At 42.3% G+C, this 20,714-nt stretch overlaps 1 long non-coding RNA gene across 1 annotated transcript; it reads left to right on the top strand.

Annotated features, from left to right (window-relative positions):
- Positions 1 to 7,871: 7,871 nt before the first annotated feature.
- On the top strand, positions 7,872 to 16,097 carry LOC139583188 (uncharacterized). Its single transcript, XR_011676505.1, has 2 exons — positions 7,872 to 7,980; positions 15,524 to 16,097. It is a non-coding gene; the product is annotated as an uncharacterized lncRNA (long non-coding RNA).
- The last annotated feature ends 4,617 nt before the right edge of the window (positions 16,098 to 20,714 follow it).

Raw genomic sequence — 20,714 nt, 5'->3', positions numbered from 1 at the left:
AAAAAAATTGCTGTCAGAACAATTATTTTGACAAAAAGTAACAAATGCACCTCCATAGCATATAACAATTTGCCTGTAAATAACCACACTACAAGTGTGCAACTATTTTTTGAAATAACAAAAAAATATCAATTGTTGTTGGAAGATATGGGTATGGTGAATTATTTGTCAACCATAAAACACCTAATGTGGTACACACAATTAATAATATAAAAATAACGGATTATCTTAAAATGGAAAAATTGTCACATATATGGTTCTTCGTCTGTAGGATTCATTTACTTACTGTACAGACAAGTATATTTTATACATATATATTTTTTTTAAACTTTTTTTTATGTATTCCATAGACAGAACGAAATATATTTAGATGCATTTTGAATTTCTAATTGTCAATATTTTATTTTCTGTGTCACGTGTTCATGCCCATTTATGTACATCCTGTGTATGTTACCCTTCCAATGAGCTTATCGTATTAACTACAACGCGAAAACTACGGTTTACCTCACTTTGAATCATGTTAGCACAGGTAACAGCCGTTTACAGTCTTTCTTTAGTTTTTCATTCGTACTCTTCCCAATTCACTTAAACTATATTTATTTATTTCCCATGGGCTTCCCCAGAGTACCCCCTAGTGGCTGGAATACAACTGTATTAAGCCCCTTACAACACCTCCCTGCAAAAACGAAATGTTGTCCCAGTTGCATCCTTGTTTTGCACACTTTGTACAAAATAATAAAATGCAGTACTACAGGATATTTCTTAAAGTAGCTCTTTATTAGCTAGCTATAACTGGAATGTTCACGTATCGCCAACCAGCATCAAACTGACCATGACCTAACCATTTGGGTGGTCTTAACCAATCATAGCACAGTATGATATGGCGGTAAAATGCATCCAATTATAATTCAGTATGTTTACACATATGAATATTACATCCCCCTTCTTTTAAAACAAAAGAAAAATGTTTACATATTCTAAGCGTTTCTTTTGAAAACATGCTCTGCAGTTTGAACTCAAGGTAAGTAACCATTTATATTGCATACTACACCAACTGAATCAACATAGACTCTGAAACAATGATCCAATATACTGTTACTTTTCGAACAAGGGACTCTCAGCAACTCAGCTTTCACAGTAGAAATACATCTTAACATTTCAAACAAATACAATACCAAAGCATTTCAAGTGAACTTTCAATAACAAGTTTACAGTGTGGAACTCTTTTAGGGCAGCGATCCGCCTACACCCTTTGACATTTCACAGGTCTAGGACAGCTCTGGGCTTGACCTCTCTTCCTCACCTTGTGCGATATGATGCTGAGCATGCTTCTGTGTCAGTCAACAGTTCTTGTGGTGTTGCAGGTAAGTATGGTGTATGTTGTGCTGTGTGTGTGTTTAGTCCATCACGTTCTCTTTCAGGGGAACAGTTCATCTCATCAGTGTGTTGTTCTTTTGTGTTCAGTAGGTGACGACGATTGCGGCGGTACACCGCTCCTTCTGCGGTGCGGACGTGCTATGAACGTTCAGTGTCAGCTGGCTGGATGACGACTGCTGGCTTCCAGAGGCCATGCTCCTGGATTCTAACTGACTCTCCGTCGTGGTCTAGCTGACCTGTCGTAGTATCGCTTTTGTTGTTGTTGTCTCTGTGCACGTTTTTCATGCATTTCCTTGTAGCTGACGACCTCAGGTTGTAGCTGCTGGTTGGTGCTGGGAAGGATTGAGCGAAGTTTGCGGCTCATCAACAGCTGGGCTGGTGATTTTAAGTTGGCAACTGGAGTGTTGCGGTATTCAAGGAGACTGAGGTAGGGGTCTCTCTTGTCTGCTTTTGCTTTGTCCATGAGTGATTTAGCAATCTGCACTGATTTTTCAGCAAGGCCATTACTTTGAGGGTAATGCGGGCTTGTGGTGACATGTGTAAACTCCCATGCTTTTGTGAAGGATTCAAACTCATTTGATTTGTAACAGGGCCCATTGTCAGATATTAAAGTCTCTACAATGCCATGCCTGGCAAAGGCTGCTTTCAGCTTGTATATCACAGCTGCAGATGTGGTGCTGTGAAGCTTGTCGAGTTCGAAGTATCTGCTGTAGTAGTCAACTGTTACGATGTAGTTCTCGTTGTTTCAGGTGAACAGATCGGTTGCCATGACCTGCCAGGGTCGGTCTGGGATACAGTGAGGTAACATTGGCTCTTTGGTGTTTGAGGTGCGTCGTTCAAGACATATGGCGCATTTACCAACAATGTCCTCTATTTGTTTGCACATTCCGGGCCAAAACAAAATGTCCCGTGCTCTCTGTTTGCACTTTTCGATGCCCATGTGTCCAGCATGGATCTTTGTCAAAATCTCTTCTCTGAGACTGGTAGGAATGATGATTTTCTCTCCTTTGAAAATTATTCAGTTGATCTGTGATAGTTCATCACGATGGTTCCAGAATTATGAGACGGTCTGAGGGCATTTTCTCCTCTCCTCAGGCCATCCATCCTGTATGACTTTCCTCAGCTGTGCGAGTTGTGAGTCCTTTTCTGTTTATGCTTGGATCTCCTTCAGTTTTGTGTCACTAACTGGTAAGTTGCTGTACACAGTGTGCACTTGCATGTCCATGCCTTCACTGAGGCTAATGTCCTTATAGGTAAGAAACTTCCTGGAGAGCGTGTCTGCGACAGGGATGTCTTTGCCTGGACGGTGAGTGATTGTGAAGTCGTATTTTTGTAGTTGAAGAATCATTCTCTGTAGCCTTGGCGGGGCTGCGTCTAGTGGTTTCCTCATGATTGACTCAAGGGGCTTGTGGTCGGATTCCACAATGACTTGTCGTCCATATACGTACTGATGGAAACGTTTACATCCGAACAGAATGGCGTAGAGCTTCTTTTCAATTTGAGCGTAGTTGATTTCACAGTCTGTGAGGGATTTGGAAGCGTAGCCGATGGGCTTACCTTCTTGCAGTAGCACTGCACCTAGTCCATACTTCGACGCGTCCACTTGGAGTCTGAGCTCTTTGTCGGGGTCGTAGTAGGCAAGGATTGGTCCTGGTTCTCTCGTGATCAAGTCTTTCACATTCTGGAAAGCAATGTCGTGTTGCTTATCCCAGAGAAACTCACTGGACTGCTTTAGCAGTTGACGCAGGGGTGCATTAGCATTGGAGAGGCTGGGTGCGAACTTGGCTAAGTAGTTGACCATGCCAAGCACTGTTTCCAGCTCTGTACGGTTCTTTGGTGGCTGAGATCTTCTGTGGATCTGGCTTGATTCCAGTCGCTGTGAGAAGATGTCCGAAGTAGCTGACCTCTGTAGCGCCGACTGTGCTCTTCTCGGGGTTGAGCCGGACTCCTCTCTCGCGGGACCTTTGCAGCATCGCGCAGAGGTTTCGGTCGTGCTCCTCTTTGGTTCGACTATAGACAAGGATGTCGTCCACAATTGCCACAACTCCGTCGAGGCCTTCGTACACTTCGTCGATCTTTCGCTGAAACTCGTCTTGTGCTGAGATAATCCCAAAAGGCAGGCGACGGAACCTGTAGCGTCCAAACGGTGTGTTGAATGTTGTGAGCTTAGATGACTCTTCTGTGAGCTTGATAGCCCAGTAGCCTGATCTAGTGTCCATGACACTGAAGTAGTGTGCTCCCGCTAGCTTGTGTGTGATGCCATCTAGCGTCGGTAGAGGATAATGGGGGCGTTTGATAGCCTTGTTCAAGTCTCTTGGGTCGAGACATACTCTGAGCTTGCCTGTGCGTGGTTTCTCCACCACCACTAAGGCGTTTACCCAGTCAGTCGGTTCTGTAACCTTGGTGACTATGTCAGATTGCTCCATGCTCTCCAACTCTTTCTTCAGATGGGCACAGAGAGCAAGGGGAATCTTTCTCGGTGGGTAGACCACAGGGGTTGCGTCTGGGTCAAGGTGAATGGTACATTCTCCTGGGAATAATCCTATTCCTGTAAAAACAGCAAACTCCTCCAGTACATTGTCTGTCTCTACTGGTGTTGTCACTGATAAAACTAGCTTGATGAGGTCCATGTCTAAACATGCTTTAAGACCTAGCACTGCAGGTGCTCTAGTGTCAACAACGTAAAAGTCCAACATCATGTCACTTTCCTTGTATTTGCATTTGAAAGTGCATGTGCCTTTTACTGGGAGCTGTTCACCACCATAACCAGTCAGTATGCGTGTGGTGGGCTGTAGCTCGCACTCAGATGTCAAGCTGCGGTACTTATTCAGAGGAATAATGTTTACTTGTGCACCAGTGTCTAGTTTGAACTTTAGCTTTGTGTCTTGTGTTCTTATCTCAATGTCAGCAAAGGCTTGCTCTGTCTCTGATATTTGACTTTTCTGTGTCACTGAATCAATAAACAGTTCATCAGCGTTTGACTCTTTGATTGACATTTTATCTTTACTCACTGTGTGTACTGCTTTTCCACGGTAAGCTCTGCACACTTTTGCAAAGTGATTCCATTTACCACATTTAGTACACTGTTTGCCTTTAGCTGGGCAATTTCCTTGTTCGCCATGCACTTTGTATCCACAATATCGCCATGTTTTGGGGCGTTTTGAGTCTGTGTCTCTCTGTCTCAGTATGTTTACACATATGAATATTACAGTATCCAAACTGATATGCCATTTTTAGTTGGCTGGATAACCTGCTGGCTACCCACAGACGTCCAGAGCGGAGTCTGTCGGTTCCATCTCCCAGCACCAGCGCTCCGATGCCCATGGAGCTGGGAGGTGCTGCGCTCAGGGAGACCGGAGGAGGTTCCTTCACGTGCACCATCTGTGGCCGCAGAGGTCACACTGCCGGTCGGTGCCGGGTTGGGTCCTCTGGGGGTCGAGGCAGCAGGCAGGGCACTCTGGCGTCACCCCAGGTTAGCCGGCACCATTCTTACCCAGAGCCCTCTGTTGCACACATGTTTTTGTATGTTACTTTTCCTGAGTTTTCCCCGCATTCCCAGCATAAAGCGCTCATCGACTCAGGCGCGGCTGGGAATTTTATAGACAGATCATTTGCCCATAGTTTAGGGATCCCCATTGTTCCAGTGGCTATGCCCTTCCCAGTTCACGCCTTAGTCGACCAATATGGTCAGGGTTGATTAGGGAAGCCACCGTTTCCGCTCAGTCTCTTCCTCATTGACTCTCCTGCGTTTCCCGTGGTGCTAGACCTACCCTGGTTAGCCTGTCATGACCCCACTGTTTCATGGCAACGGAGGGCTCTCACGGGATGGTCGCGAGAGTGCTCGGGGAGGTGTCTAGGGGTTTCCGTTGGTGCTACTACGGTGGAAACTCCAGACCAGGTCTCCACCGTGAGCATTCCCCCTGAATATTCCGATTTGGCTCTCGCCTTCTCCAAAAAGAAGGCACCTCAATTACCACCTCATCGTTGCAGGGATTGTGCGATACATCTCCTGGTAGACGCTGCACTTCCCAGGAGTCACGTGTATCCCCTGTCACAGGCGGCGGCTATGGAAACATTTGTCTCCGAATATCTGCATCAGGGGTACATTCGGTCCTCCACTTCACCCGCCTCCTCAAGTTTCTTTTTTGTGAAGAAGAAGGAGGGAGGTCTGCGCCCGTGTATTGCCTATCGAGCCCTAAACCAGATCACTGTGAAGTACAGTTACCCGCTACCTCTCATAGCCACAGCGATTGAGTCAATGCACGGGGTGCGCTTCTTCACCAAACTAGATCTCAGGAGCGCTTACAACCTGGTGCGTTTCCGGGACGGAGACGAGTGGAAGACGGCGTTCAGTACTACCTCAGGGCATTATGAGTACCTCGTCATGCCGTACGAGTTGATGAATGCTACATTAGTCTTCCAAGCCATTGTAGACAAGATTTTCAGGGACCTGCACGGGCAGGTGTAGTGGTGTAAATCGATGACATTCTGAAATACTCATCTGCACGCGCGGAGCATGTGTCCCTGGTGTGCAGGCTGCTTGGTCGACTGTTGGAGCATGACCTGTACGTCAAGGCTGAGAAATGCCTGATCTTCCAGCAGTCTGTCTCCTTCCTAGGGTACCGCATTTCCACCTCAGGGGTGGAGATGGAGAGTGACCACATTTCAGCCGTGCGTAATTGGCCGACTCCCACCACGGTAAAGGAGGTGCAGCGGTTTCTAGGGTTTGACAAGTACTACCGGAGGTTTATCCGGGGTTTTGTTTTTAGATTAGCCTTGTTAAAATCCCCAGCTACGATGAATGCAGCCTCAGGGTGTGTGGTTTCCAGTTTACAAAGAGTCAGATAAAGTTCGTTCAGGGCCATCGATGTGTCTGCTTGGGGGGGAATGTATACGGCTGTGATTATGATTGACGAGAATTCCCTTGGTAGATAATGCGGTCGACATTTGATTGTGAGGAGTTCTAGATCAGGTGAACAGAACGACTTGAGTTCTTGTGTGTTGTTATGATGATCACACCACTTCTCGTTAATCATAAGGCATACCCCCCCGCCCCTCTTCTTACCGGAAAGATGTTTGTTTCTGTCGGCGCGATGCATGGAGAAACCAGCTGGCTGCACCGACTCCGTTAGCGTCCCTTGAGTTAGCCATGTTTCCGTGAAGCAGAGCACGTTGCAATCCCTGATGTCTCTCTGGAATGCTACCCGTGCTCGGATTTCATCAACCTTATTGTCAAGAGACTGGACATTGGCGAGTAGTATGCTAGGGAGTGGAGCGCGATGTGCCCGTCTCCGAAGCCTGACCACGAGACCGCCACGTTTTCCCCTTTTTCGGCGTCGCACAGGGTCGCCGGCTGGATCAGATCCATTGTATTGTGTGGAAGGCAAGACACTGGATCCGTTTCGGGAAAGTCATATTCCTGGTAGGAACGATGATGAGTTGACGTTAATCGTATATTCAGTAGTTCCTCCCGACTGTATGTAATGAAACCTAAGATTACCCGGGGTACCGATGTAAGAAATAACACGTAAAAAAACAAAATACTGCATATTTTCCAAGGAGCACGAAGCGAGGCAGCCATCTCTTTTCGGCGCCGGAAGTATTAAGCGTTCCTTGTGGAACGCGCAGATCTTAGAACGCGGAGGTAATGAAATGCCCAGGAAATGGCACAGAAAATTTGGGCCGGTCTCTCCATAAAAGTCAATGGCCACACACCAATACATGGATTTGACAGTTAAACTATTACTTAAATAGCAGTCAACTGTTGTTATTCTATAGAGGGTCGTGATTCGTTTAGGTTAACTAACAAAAAAAGTGGTCTGGTCCCTTTTCCATGATGGAAGCCTCCCAAAATCAACATCTAACATTCCAAAACATAGATATAAGCCTTCAAGTACTCATCTAACCAACTTCTTCAGGGTCAGCCAGGCCCCCTGTTGCCCCCCAGGCGCCCTGAAACCCAACCCCCATAAGAAGAAGCCCAAATACGACCTGCCCTTGCCCAGTATACATACAAGGTCAGGGGGACAACACTGGTTTTTCGTCTTGTAGTTAAACTTGTTTTATACACAATTTAAAGGAATTACAAAATTACTTAAGTTGGGTTTATATTTCATCCAATGCATCCAAAGTGTACATTAGTCTTTCCTGGTTCATAACATATTTTTTGGTCCCTTTCAGATCACAGCCATGTGTGGGCGTCAGGCTTGTAAGAGACATGAATTATATGTGAGATTCAGTGAACAAGGCTGGAAGGTGAGATTCTATCTCTCTTAACTACTCATTGTACTGAATAGATAATCATGAGCTAACATTGTACCACCTTATTTGCTGTAACACACAGTATTTTTAGGGAAGCAAGGCATTTGTGTAGGATGTGCATTGTAGAGTATGTTCTTTGGATTCTTTATCATGTATTTCTCATTGAAAGAGTCTATTCTAGTCATTCATCTAATCTTGTCATTCGATTTCTATGGTATTTCTCTCCATTAGGACTGGGTATTGGCTCCAACCTGTTAGTCTGCCTTCTACTGTGATGGAGAATGCCTCTACCCTCTGTGTTTCTGCATGAACTCCACCACCCACACTATGATCCAACTAGTGGTCAGTATGCACTACTACACCCTCTCTCACATGAACGCTAACATTACTGGTTTCAGTGGGAAAGATGGTAAATGGTTCAGACATTAATGGCAAGTATAAAAAACTAAGATACCCAAGTTACCGGAGTCTACAATGGCAGACTGTTAATGTAGAGTAGGGATAGGGAGAAGTAACATTCAAGACTGAAGCAATTACCCCCTCTACTAGTGGTAAACTTTATACTGTACCAGGTTACTACACACACTGATAATACAAAACATTGAGGACACATGCTCTTTCCACGACAGACTGACCAAGTGAAAGCTATGACCCCTTATTGATGTCACTTGTTGAATACACTTCAATCAGTGTAGATGAAGGGGAGTTAAAGAAAGATTTTAAAACCTTGAGAGAATTGAGACATGGATTGTGTGTGTCATCCAGAGGGTGATTCGGCAAGACGAAAGATTTAACTGCCTTTGAACGGGGTATGGTAGTAGGTGCCAGGCGCACCGGGTTAAGTGTGTCAAGAACTGCAACACTGCTGTTTTTTTCATGCTCAACAGTTTCCCATGTGTATCAAGAATGGTCCACCACCCAAAGGACATCCAGCCAACTTGACACAACATGGGCCAGCATCCTTGTGGAACGCTTAGGGCAGCTTGTAGAGTCCATGCCCCGACGAATTGAGGCTGTTCTGAGGGGAAAAGGGTGTGCAACTCAATATTAGGAAGACGTTCCTAATGTTTTGTGCACTCAGTCTATGTAGTCCTACATGTTTTTAAATAGAACAGTATCACAAACCACAGTACAAAACCATATAAAGTGTGGGCCTGTAGTATCTGTAAATCAACTAAACATTGTTTTTTATTTCCATATGCAGATAATAAAGCATCATTGTTCAATCTAATATTAGCATTATACCTCTAGGAAGAAGGAATGGTCATAAAATCAAATAGATGAAAAGACGGAAACAAAAATGTTTTTGAACTACAACTTATTTTATTTAAAAACGGGTCACCACCTTGATGTTAGTTGAGAACGACAGGGTGTTGTCCAGGATCACGCCAAGGTTCTTAGCACTCTGGGAGGAGGACACAATGGAGTTGTCAACCGTGATGGCGAGATCATGGAACGGGCAGTCCTTCCCCGGGAGGAAGAGCAGCTCCGTCTTGCCGAGGTTCAGCTTGAGGTGGTGATCCGTCATCCACACTGATATGTCTGCCAGACATGCAGAGATGCGATTCACCACCTGGTTATCAGAAGGGGGAAAGGAGAAGATTAATTGTGTGTCGTCTGCATAGCAATGATAGGAGAGACCATGTGAGGATATGACAGAGCCAAGTGACTTGGTGTATAGCGAGAATAGGAGAGGGCCTAGAACAGAGCCCTGGGGGACACCAGTGGTGAGAGCACGTGGTGCAGAGACAGATTCTCGCCACGCCACCTGGTAGGAGCGACCTGTCAGGTAGGACGCAATCCAAGCGTGGGCCGCGCCGGAGATGCCCAGCTCGGAGAGGGTGGAGAGGAGGATCTGATGGTTCACAGTATCAAAGGCAGCCGATAGGTCTAGAAGGATGAGAGCAGAGGAGAGAGAGTTAGCTTTAGCAGTGCGGAGCGCCTCCGTGACACAGAGAAGAGCAGTCTCAGTTGAATGACTAGTCTTGAAACCTGACTGATTTGGATCAAGAAGGTCATTCTGAGAGAGATAGCAGGAGAGCTGGCCAAGGACGGCACGTTCAAGAGTTTGAGAGAAAAGAAAGAAGGGATACTGGTCTGTAGTTGTTGACATCGGAGGGATAGTTGTTGCTGAGGGAGCTGATTGATTATGTCTGTGTGTCAATAGAACGCACTGTTTTGATTATTGAAATTGTTTGTTATCCTGTTTCATTTGTTCCCAGGGGGGGAAGGGGAAGGCACCTAGGGAGTGCTTAGGCAAGAGGCCCGCGGGCATACATAGTAGTATATTCACTGTCTAGGCACACTAGGTAAGACCTGGGTGGACCACTCCCTGTATTTTGGTTAGGGCACCAGGTGCTAAGTTAGGTACGTAGTGGGTAGGCAGGTTAGATAGGAGAGGGGGGCTTTGACATTTACTTTCTTTGCTTTGGTTCCGTCCAGCCCCTTTTCCCCATATTACCGTGTAAGGAATTCGATTCTAGTAAACGGTCAATTCTGCCTTTTGTTGTCCTTTCTCACACCTACAGTCCATACCTCTTTCACTTCACGGGGAGTTGAGTTGTAGCAGGGTGTTGCGTTCCCTCTTCAGAGGCGTGCGTAACATTGTTCTCTACAATATTATAACATTCATATACTTGTACTTGACAGTGTTGATGAAATAATAACGATCATTTGCTGTGACCATTACTAGTTTAGACTGCACCGCACTTGGTTGTATGTGTTCCATATTTGGTGTTGTGAGGTTAAATTCTCAGTAAATCGTCGGTAACTTTTCAGCCATATATGGTAGAGACATTGGGTTTAGACTATTGTTTTCTGACAATGTTCTATTGATTGGGCATATTTGTAAACCTTGAATTAATTCATCATTTTATGTTTTTGGCTATTTTGCCACCAGATGCTTTCCTTTATCGTTGGCATAATATAAAATACAAATTCCAAATATTGTGTTTTATAAAGTCACTAGCTAGATTGGAAGAATGAGACAAACAAGGTGATTTTTTTATTTTATTGTGTTGTTTAACTCCTGAAAGTATAGTCTTTGCCACAGTGGGCTATAAAGTCTTTTGGAGGACATATTGACCAAATTCAGACAAGGGGGGCCACAGCCCACGGGAAAAAAGCACTGAAGGCTCTACACTACCGGTCAAACGTTTTAGGACACCTACTCATTCAAGGGTTTTTTCTTTATTTTTACTATTTTCTACATTGAAGAAAAATAATGAAGACATCAAAATGATGAAATAACACATATGGAATCATGTAGTAACCAAAAAAGTGTTAAACGAATCCAAATATATTTTAGATTCTAAGTAGCCACCCTTTGCCTTGACAGCTTTGCACACGCTTGGCATTCTCTCAACCAGCTTCATGAGAAAGTCACCTGGAATGCATTTAAATTAACAGGTGTGCCTTCTTAAAAGTGGAATTTCTTTCCTTTTTAATGCGTTTGACACAATTGTGTTTTGACAAGGTGGGGGGGTATACAGAAGATAGCCCTATTTGGTAAAATACCAAGTCCATATTATGGCAAGAACAGCTCAAATAAGCAAAGAGAAACAACAGTCCATCATTACTTTATGACATGAAGGTCAGTCAATACGGAATATTTCAAGTGTAGTTGCAAAAACAATCAAGCGCTATGATGAAACTGGCTCTCATGAGGACCACCCCAGCAATGGAAGACCCAGAGTTACCTCTGCTGCAGAGGATAAGTTCATTAGAGTTACCAGCCTCAGATATTGCTGCCCAAATAAATGCTTCACAGAGTTCAAGTAACTGACACATCTCAACATCAACTGTTCAGAGGAGACTGTGTGAATCAGGCCTTTATAGTTGAATTGATGCAAAGAAACCACTATTAAAAGGACACCAATAATAAGAAGATACTTACTTGGGCCATGAAACACAATCAATTTGTCCTTTGGTCTGGAGCCCAAATTTGAGATTTTTGGTTCCAACTGCCATGTCTTTGTGAGATGCGGTGTGGGTGTGTATTTCCTACCATAAAGTATGGAGTAGGAGGAGGTGTTATGGTGTGGGGATGCTTTGCTGTTGACACTGTCTGTGATTTATTTAGAATTCACACTTAACCAGCATGGCTACAACAGCATTCTGCAGCTATACGTCATCCCATCTGGTTTGGGCTTAGTGGGACTATCATTTGTTTTAATAAATTATTATAAAAAAAATAACTATTGTTTGTTACTTTTACACCTTTTTCGTGGTATCCAATTGGTAGTTACAGTCTTGTCTCATCGCTGCAACTCCCGTACGACTCGGGAGAGGCGAAGGTCGAGAGCCGCGCGTCCTCCAAAACACAACCCAGCCAAGCCGCACTGCTTCTTGACACAATGCCTTCTTAACCCGGAAGCCAGGCGCACCAATGGGTCGGAGGAAACACCATACACCTGGCAACCCTGTCAGTGTGCATTGCGCCCGGCTCGCCACAGGAGTCAGTAGAGCTCGATGATACAAGAACATCCCTGCCGGCCAAACCCTCCCCTAACCCGGACGACGCTGGGCCAATTGTGTGCCGCCCCATGGGTCTCCCGGTCGCGGCCAGCTGCGACGGAGTCTGGACTCCAACCAGGATCTCTAACTGCACAGCTTGCCTTAGACCACTGCGCCACTCAGGATAATTCATTTGTTTTTCAACAGGACAATGACCCAACACACCTCCAGGCGGTGTAAGGGCTATTTTACCAAGAAGGAGAGTGACGGAGTGCTGCATTAGATAACCTGGCCTCCACAATCCCCCGACCCCAACCAAATTGAGATGTTTTGAGATGAGTAGGACCGCAGAGTAAAGGAAAAACAGCCAACAAGTGCTCAGCATATGTGTGAACTCCTTCAAGACTGTTGGAAAAGCATTCCAGGTGAAGTTGGTTAAGAGAATGCCAAGAGTGTGCAAAGCTGTCATCAAGGTAAAGGGTGGCTATTTGAAGAATCTCAAATATATATGTTTTGATATGTTTCACACTTTTTTCGTTACTACATGATTCCATTTGTGTTATTTCATAGTTTAGATGTCTTCATTATTATTCAACAATGTAAAAAATAGCATTTTCTTCTTTGACGCACCTTATGTCTAAACTTCTTTACAGTGAAATGATCTTGATTGGTGATCTCAACTGGTGTTGGTTAAAGCCGGTGTCTGATGATTTAAAAATGTTTTGTAATTCTATGAATCTTACCCAGTTGATTAACTCACACACTCGCCCAAATCTTAAATGCTCAGATAAATCTACCCTGATTGATTTGATATTAACAAATGTTCCACATAAATATTCTGCGGTTGGTGTTTTTGTAATGATTTAAGTGACCATTGTGCTGTTGTTGATGTTAGAAATACTAAGGTTCCTAAGACAAACCCACGTTTTATTCGTAAGAGAAATTTGAAGTGTTTTAATGAGCAGGCTTTCTTTCATGATTTGTTTTATTTTGACTGGAGCAAGATTGAGCTTATCCCTGATGTGGAAACTGCCTTTATATTCTTTAATGATGGTTTGTTCCAAATAGTAAACAAACATGCCCCATTCAGCAGGTTCAGGGTTAAAGGGCGGGATAATCCATGGTTTTCTTCTGAGCTGTCTTGTATTATTCACGACCGTAATCTAGCCTGGGCTAAAGCAAGGAAATCATGTTCTGATGCTGATTGGCTTATTTTTAGGCAGTTACGAAACAAGTGTTCTTTTCTTCTCAGGAAGGCCAAGTCTGAATATTTTATATCTGTTACCACTGATAACCTGAATGACCCTAGAAAGTTTTGGAAGGCTATTAAGTCTATGTCTGGTAACAGTAATGTTAATGAATTACCGTCATGTGTTTTGAAGGACTCTGTATATGCTGTATATGACAAAACTGAAATGCTGAATTGTTTCAATGAGCACTTTGTATCATCTGGTAGGCTGTTTGATTCAGTGTCCTCTGTCTCTGTACAACCCTGTGTGGATGAACCAGTGAGAGCTGGTCAAACTTTTAGCTTTTTGCCATTCTCAGTGCAGGTGGTACATGAAGCCCTGAAATCCTTAGATCAGAGAAAGCCTGCAGGTCCTGATCTTTTGGATCCCTGCTTTTTAAATCTGGCAGCTGATTTCATAGCTGAACCACTTACATATCTGTTCAATCTAACCCTGGAATGTAATGAAATTCTGGAAATCATTATAGGCCAATCTCAAAGCTGTCACCCCTGGTGAAAATACTTGAAACCCTTGTGAGGGAACAGCTAAAAGAGTTTTAATTTACTAACTCTATTTTATCAATGTACCAATCGGGCTTCAGGAAGAAGCATAGCACAATTACAGCAGCCATGAAGGTTTTAAATGATATCACTGAAGCCCTTGACAAAAAACAGCACTGTGTCTCACTTTTTATTGATCTCTCTAAGGCTTTTGATACAGTTTATCATGCTATACTAAGGCAGAGCTTGTCGAGTGTAGGTCTTTCAGAGCATGCAGTTGCATGGTTTGCTAACTATCTGTCTGATAGAACTCAGTGCACTCAATTTAATGGGCTTAAGTCTGTTAAATTGTCTGTCTTTAATGGTGTGCCCCAAGGCTCTGGACTTGGTCCTCTCTTATTCACTATTTATATAAATGATTTAGACAAAAATGTCCAAAATGCGCAACTTCATTTTTATGCTGATGATACTGTTATTTACTGTTGTGCCTCGTCTCTTACAAAAGCTTTCCAGAACTTGCAAATGGCTTTTTATACTGTTCAACATACACACAGTGTCAATTGAAGCTTATCCTCAATACTGACAAAACTAAACTAATGGTGTTTTCTAAAGCAAGAAATAGACCTCTGAACCTTTCACCTATTACTACCTTTCAGGGCAAGGAGATTGAGGTTGTAACCTCATATAAATATCTTGGAATTTTAATTGATGACGGCCTCTCTTTTAAAATTGCATATTCAACAACTTACAAAAAAAATTGAAGCTGAAATTGGGATTTTATTTTAGGAATAAGGCCTGTTTTTCTTTTGAAGCCAGAAGGAGGCTAGTATCAGCTACATTTTTGCCTTTACTAGACTATGGGGATATTTTATATATGAATGCTTCCGCTCAGTGTTTGAGATCAATTGACACCCTTTACCATGGTACTTTGAGATTTATTTTAAACTGCAAAACCCTTACGCACCACTGCACTTTGTATACCAGGGTTGGCTGGCCTTCTCTAGTCACTTGTAGGCTCAGTCACTGGTATACTTTGATTTATAAAGCCATTTTGGGTTTACTACCTTTTTATTTGGGCATTTTTATTGTTCAGAAATGTGGTGGGTACTCTTTTCGTTCGCTGGACTTTATCCTGCCAACTGTTCCAAATGTCCGAACTGAATTTGGTAAAAGAGCTTTTATGTACTCTGCGCCATCATCTTGGAACGCCTTACAAAATACTTTTAAACTGGAAGAACTTGTCCCGATTGGTATTTTTAAATCACTGATGAATGATCTTGAGACTGATTCCCTGACCTGTCAATGTGTTTAATTTGCTGTTTTTGATTTTTGTTACTCTTGTGGATTCAATGGTTTCTACTAGATTACTTGTAGTTTTTCATGTTGTTTGTCTGTAATTTTTGTAATGACTTAGTGCTGCCTATCTTGGCCAGGACACTCTAGAAAAAGAGATTTTAAATCAATGAGCCCTTCCTGGTTAAATAAAAATAAAAAATGTAAAAAATAAAGAAAAACCCTTGAATGAGTAGGTGTTCTAATAGCAATAAGGCACCTCTGAGGTTTGTGGTATATGGCCAATATACCACCCCTCCTTGGGCCTTATTGCTTAAATAACCCATATCTCTTTTATAACAGGATATTATCATTGACTATATGAAAGTGCATGTATGAATGAGTCTGATTTACCGTTTTCAATGGCAGGTTCACCTTCTGAAGCCAGATGAGGTTCTCAAAGCATGCTGCGCACCCACCAAGCTCAGTCCCATCTCTGTACTCTTCTACACTGACAACAACAACGTGATCCTAAAGAAGCATCGCAACATGGTGGTCAAGACCTGTGATGCCTGTGACACCAGTGGTAGCCCATCTATCTATTCTACTTAATTTTAATCAACTTAATTGCCAATGTTCCAAAAAATACAAACAGGGTAAAATAACTTGTAACCAGCAGTTGATAGCAATAATCTGTCAATATGCTGATAAATAGTATGTATCTAATATATTGATTTTGAGTCTGAGAGTGGTATATGAACAACACCCATTGGACCTATAACCATACTTCACTTTTGATTAACTAAACTATTAAAATCTACAGTAATTCAGATAATTACATTACCCCTTCATGTCATATATTCTGTGACCAATCAAAGCTGTAAAGTACTGTATCATAAGTATATCAATGCTAAAATTCTACCCTTTTGATGACTATAATATCTTGTTGAACCATGAATTTGTCATTGTCTCTTTTAGATGTACTAAACATGGTTTGCAAAACTTACACATTTTTTCTTCTTCTTTAATCATACTTTTAACCAGTACAAGTTAGTAACAATGGAAAATGGCAACAAACAAAAAAATGTTTGGCCATTTTTGTATGTACAGAGTAACAAATACACAGTGATGTATGTCCTTGTCAACAGATATCTGGGGGACTGTATACTGCTATATTTGTAATAAACTATACTGAACAAAAAAACGCAACATGTAAAAGGTTGGTCCCATGTTTCATGAGCTGAAATTAAAGATCCCGGAAATGTTCCAAACGCCAAAAAAAGAAAATTGTGAGCATTTCTCCATTGCCAAGATAATCCATCCACATTGAAAGGTGCACCATATCAAGAAGCTGATTAAACAGCATGATCATTATACAGGTGCACCTTTTGCTGGGGACAAAAGGCCACTAAAATGTGCATATTTGTCACAACGCAATGCCACAGACGTCTGAAGTTCTGAGGGATTGTGCAATTGGTATGCGGACTGCAGGAATGTCCACCAGAGCTGCTGCCAGAGAATTGAATGATCATTTCTCTACCATAAGTCATTTTAGAGAATTTGGCAGTACATCCAACCGACAATTTTCCTGTCCTGCTAGCCATTCAAATTATAACGATTACTTTTGGGTGTCAGGGAAAATGTATGGAGTAAAAAGTACATTATTTTCCTTAGAAATGTAGTAAAGTAAAAGTTGTCAAAACTATAAATAGTAAAGTACAGATACCCCCAAAAACTACTTAAGTAGTACTTTAAAGTATTTTTTACTTAAGTACTTTACACCACTGTATGTGCTTCAATAGAGTCTGACGTTCAGGGTGGTTGGACATATAAGATGGGGTGCTGATGAGATTCTGTCCCCATTTTAGGTCGTCACACAAATATTCCCCCACCCATGTCCATTGAATCAAAGTAATTACATCTTGCTGTAAGGAAGCATAGCAAAGACTGAAAGGAATCAATTTATCATTGAATGATTTATAAATCACGTTTATTAAACCATCATTTCCAGGGAACCTATTGTCCTTAAGGCTTTTAATACAGTCTTATCTCAATTTCATCACAAAAATCCCTGAAATCATTATCTATCTTCTTAGCAATGTTTGCTACATTGTCTAAGAAAATATCCATATTGGAAGTTGGCTGGGCTGATGTATACAGATTCTGATAAAAAACTGGGCAACATGCTGAGAGATTTATTTTGGATTTTCATTGGGAGTATTATTAATCATTAATTGACATATGGAAGGAAGTCTTTTCGCCTGCCCTTTTTTCTAAATTAAAGAAATATTTTGTATTTCTCTCTCCCTCTTCCATCCATTTTCATCTTGATCTTACAAACGCTCCCCGGGCCTTTTCCTCGTAGATACAGTCTAACTGCATTTGCAAAGATAATAGCTCCAGTAATTCCTGATTTAGTTAGTTCCCTTTTTTTTAGTTTAATCCATTATTCCCTTTATGATGTCATATTCTTTCTCTCTCTTGGCACGAGCAATTTCTTTCCCCATTGAAATAACCAAAAGCCTTAATCAAATTTCATTAGCTCCCAGTAACTTCCAAACGTATTCATAACACAGGCACAATTCCTGTATTTATCATTAATTCCTGCTACTTCCTTCTTAAATACTTCATTCTCTAGTAAAGTCTTGTTCATTTTCCAGTAACCTTTAACTTTTTTGGGTTGACAAACCATGCATATTTATCTTTATTGAGATGCCGTTGTGGTCTGTTAAAATCAATGGTTCAATCAAGACTGTATCAACCTTGTCAGCCATATCTGCAGATATCAGCCAGAAATCAATACGGGATTGTATAGATAAATCTTTGGTACTCCATGTAAACATAATCTTATCTGGGTTCTTATGTCTCCAAATATCTAGAACACCTAACCTTAGACATATATTCCTTATCTCACAAACAGAATTGCTATCCATAGGAGGCCATCTATCTAGATTATCATGTAATACTGTATTAAAATCTCCACCCCATATTACTTTGGCCAATGGAAATTTAGACATAATTTTACTTATTTTCCTCTCAATGTCTCTAAATAAAATACAGTTACTTGACTTGTTATTGGAAGCATAAGTATTTACAACAATGAATTGAACATGGTTGACATCTACCAATAGTATAATCCATCTCCCTGTATTATCTGCTTCATGACTCAATATATGAGCCTTAAAGTTGCCTTTTAAAATAGGGACACCTGCTGACCGATTAGTACCAAATGAAAACCAAATATCATTCATATCATCACCATTGACACTTCCAAAACGCAGTATCTGTGCAACAGAACAGGCATGAGTTTCTTGAATGTTTGGCTCACACAAACAATGCTCTTTCCTCAAGAAATATCTAGTTTTATCAAATTAGCAAATAAAACTCAGTCCCGCACAACTCAATTGATAAGTTCAGCAGTCAACAAACTAGGCGTCAGCGTGAATTTCCCTTCCATTACCAAAAGCCTTAGCTCCCGCAAAGTATGCCCTTTTCCCTTCCTTCCTTGCTCTCTCAATTATCGGCCACAGACGATTCAGAGCTTCTTTGTCAAATGCTGTCAGATCCTCCTTGAACCTCAGGTTGTTCTTCTGTAAATAGTAATTTTTCTTTGCACTTTTCCATGTCATATCCCTCGCTGTCCGGGAGATGAATCTCATGATCACTGGTCGTGGTGGCTGGTTGTTTTCCCCATCTCTCAGCCTACCCAGGCGGTGCACTACATCCAGAGAACCTGCAACAACATTTCGCTCCTCCTCCGGGACTATTGCCCTGCAAATGTCCTTCACTCTTGCTTTAATGTTCTCGTCAGATTTTTCTATCTATTTTTCTATTCCATAAATTCGAAGACTCCATCTCCGACTATACCGGTCATTCTCGTTTACATTTGACTCCATTTCAGTGAGTTTCTTCTCCTGCTTTGCAACCTGAATGTTCAATGTTGCGTTCTGCTGCTTCCGAGTTTTTACTTCGTCAGCACTGAAATCAATCGATTTCTTCAGGTTAACGATACTGATTGTGTTCTTTTACACCAAATTCATGAAAGTCATCTGCGCTCTCTTTGATTTTAGCCGTGAGGATGAGAACGATGTCCTTCCTGTAGCTGGCTCATTGATGGTTCACTTCTCAGCTTCTTCTGGAAGCTGCTTCCTTGGTTGGGGTATTCGGGTATGAATCGCATTCACCCCCCTTTTTTACACCGCAAGTGTAACAGTATAACTTTAGTACGTCCCCTCGCCCCGACCCGGGCGCGAACCAGGGACCCTCTGCACACATCAACAACTGACACCCACGAAGCGTCGTTACCCATCGCTCCACAAAAGCCGCGGCCCTTGCAGAGCAAGGGGAAACCCTACATATTGGTTTCAGAGCAAGTGACGTAACTGATTGAAACGCTACTAGCGCGTACCCGCTAACTAGCTAGCCATTTCACATCCGTTACACTCACCCCCCTTTCAACCTCCTCCTTTTCCGCAGCAACCAGTGATCCGGGTCACGGCACCAATGTAACAGTATAACTTTAGTACGTCCCCTCGCCCCGACCCGGGCGCGAACCAGGGACCCTCTGCACACATCAACAACGGTCGCCCACGAAGCATCGTTACCCATCGCTCCACAAAGGCCACGGCCCTTGCAGAGCAAGGGGAAACCCTACATATTGGTTTCAGAGCAAGTGACGTAACTGATTGAAACGCTACTAGCGCGTACCCGCTAACTAGCCATTTCACATCCGTTACACAAGCATGAGTGAGTTTCAACAATGCCTTTTTTCCTCCTTGGAAGTTTCAACATCCATTATCTCAGCAACAGTTTGGTCATGTCCTGATTACATGCTACTAGCTATGAAGACATTAACAGGCTAATTTAACTACACACGCTGACACTTTTCGATTGCTAGCTTGTTCGTTGGAAATAGTCAAAAATATGTCAATGGTTTGATTAATTACAAAATGATTCATTATATGGTTAGAAATCATTTTTTTGTGGGAAAAAAAAACAAATTGCAACTGCAGTCTAAAACTATAAAACTATAAACTTTGTGAGAAAACCACCAAATTGTTCCTCAGCTAGAAATGTTACACCCTCTCATGTCGCAATCTTGACCACATCACTGATTTCATGGAGCTCTCCTGCGCATCATTTACTTCACAAAATCCCGCAAACGTGAAAGTGCCAGAAATAAACATCGCGAGATTGTACATATGTGCGATTCAGAGATTTGAAAGCAGACGCTTTCATCCAAAACGATGTACAATAATCCGTACATACATTTTACGTTTGGGTGGCCCAGGGAAATTAAGAGTTTTTCGAAGCAATTTTTGTATCTCTTTCTTTGTAATACTGTACGTATTCAATCATTTCGAATTGATCACTTCCCACTGGGCACATACATCAATTCAATGTTTATTCCACGTTGGTTCCACGTAATTTAATTGAAATTACATGGATATTGTGTCACAGTGAATTTTATAATCTGCAGTCAATTTAATTGTTTTCATGTGCCATGATTCTGACATTTCACATATGATCCTCATAGGATTAGGCTACATAATTAGTGGTGCAGTAAATGTAATCTCAATTCAATACGATGTGCATATACTGTACATATAGCCAATATAGC

Source organism: Salvelinus alpinus, chromosome 8 (assembly GCF_045679555.1).
Source record: "Salvelinus alpinus chromosome 8, SLU_Salpinus.1, whole genome shotgun sequence".
Lineage (NCBI taxonomy): Eukaryota > Metazoa > Chordata > Actinopteri > Salmoniformes > Salmonidae > Salvelinus > Salvelinus alpinus.
This window is presented reverse-complemented; position numbering and strand designations above follow the sequence as displayed.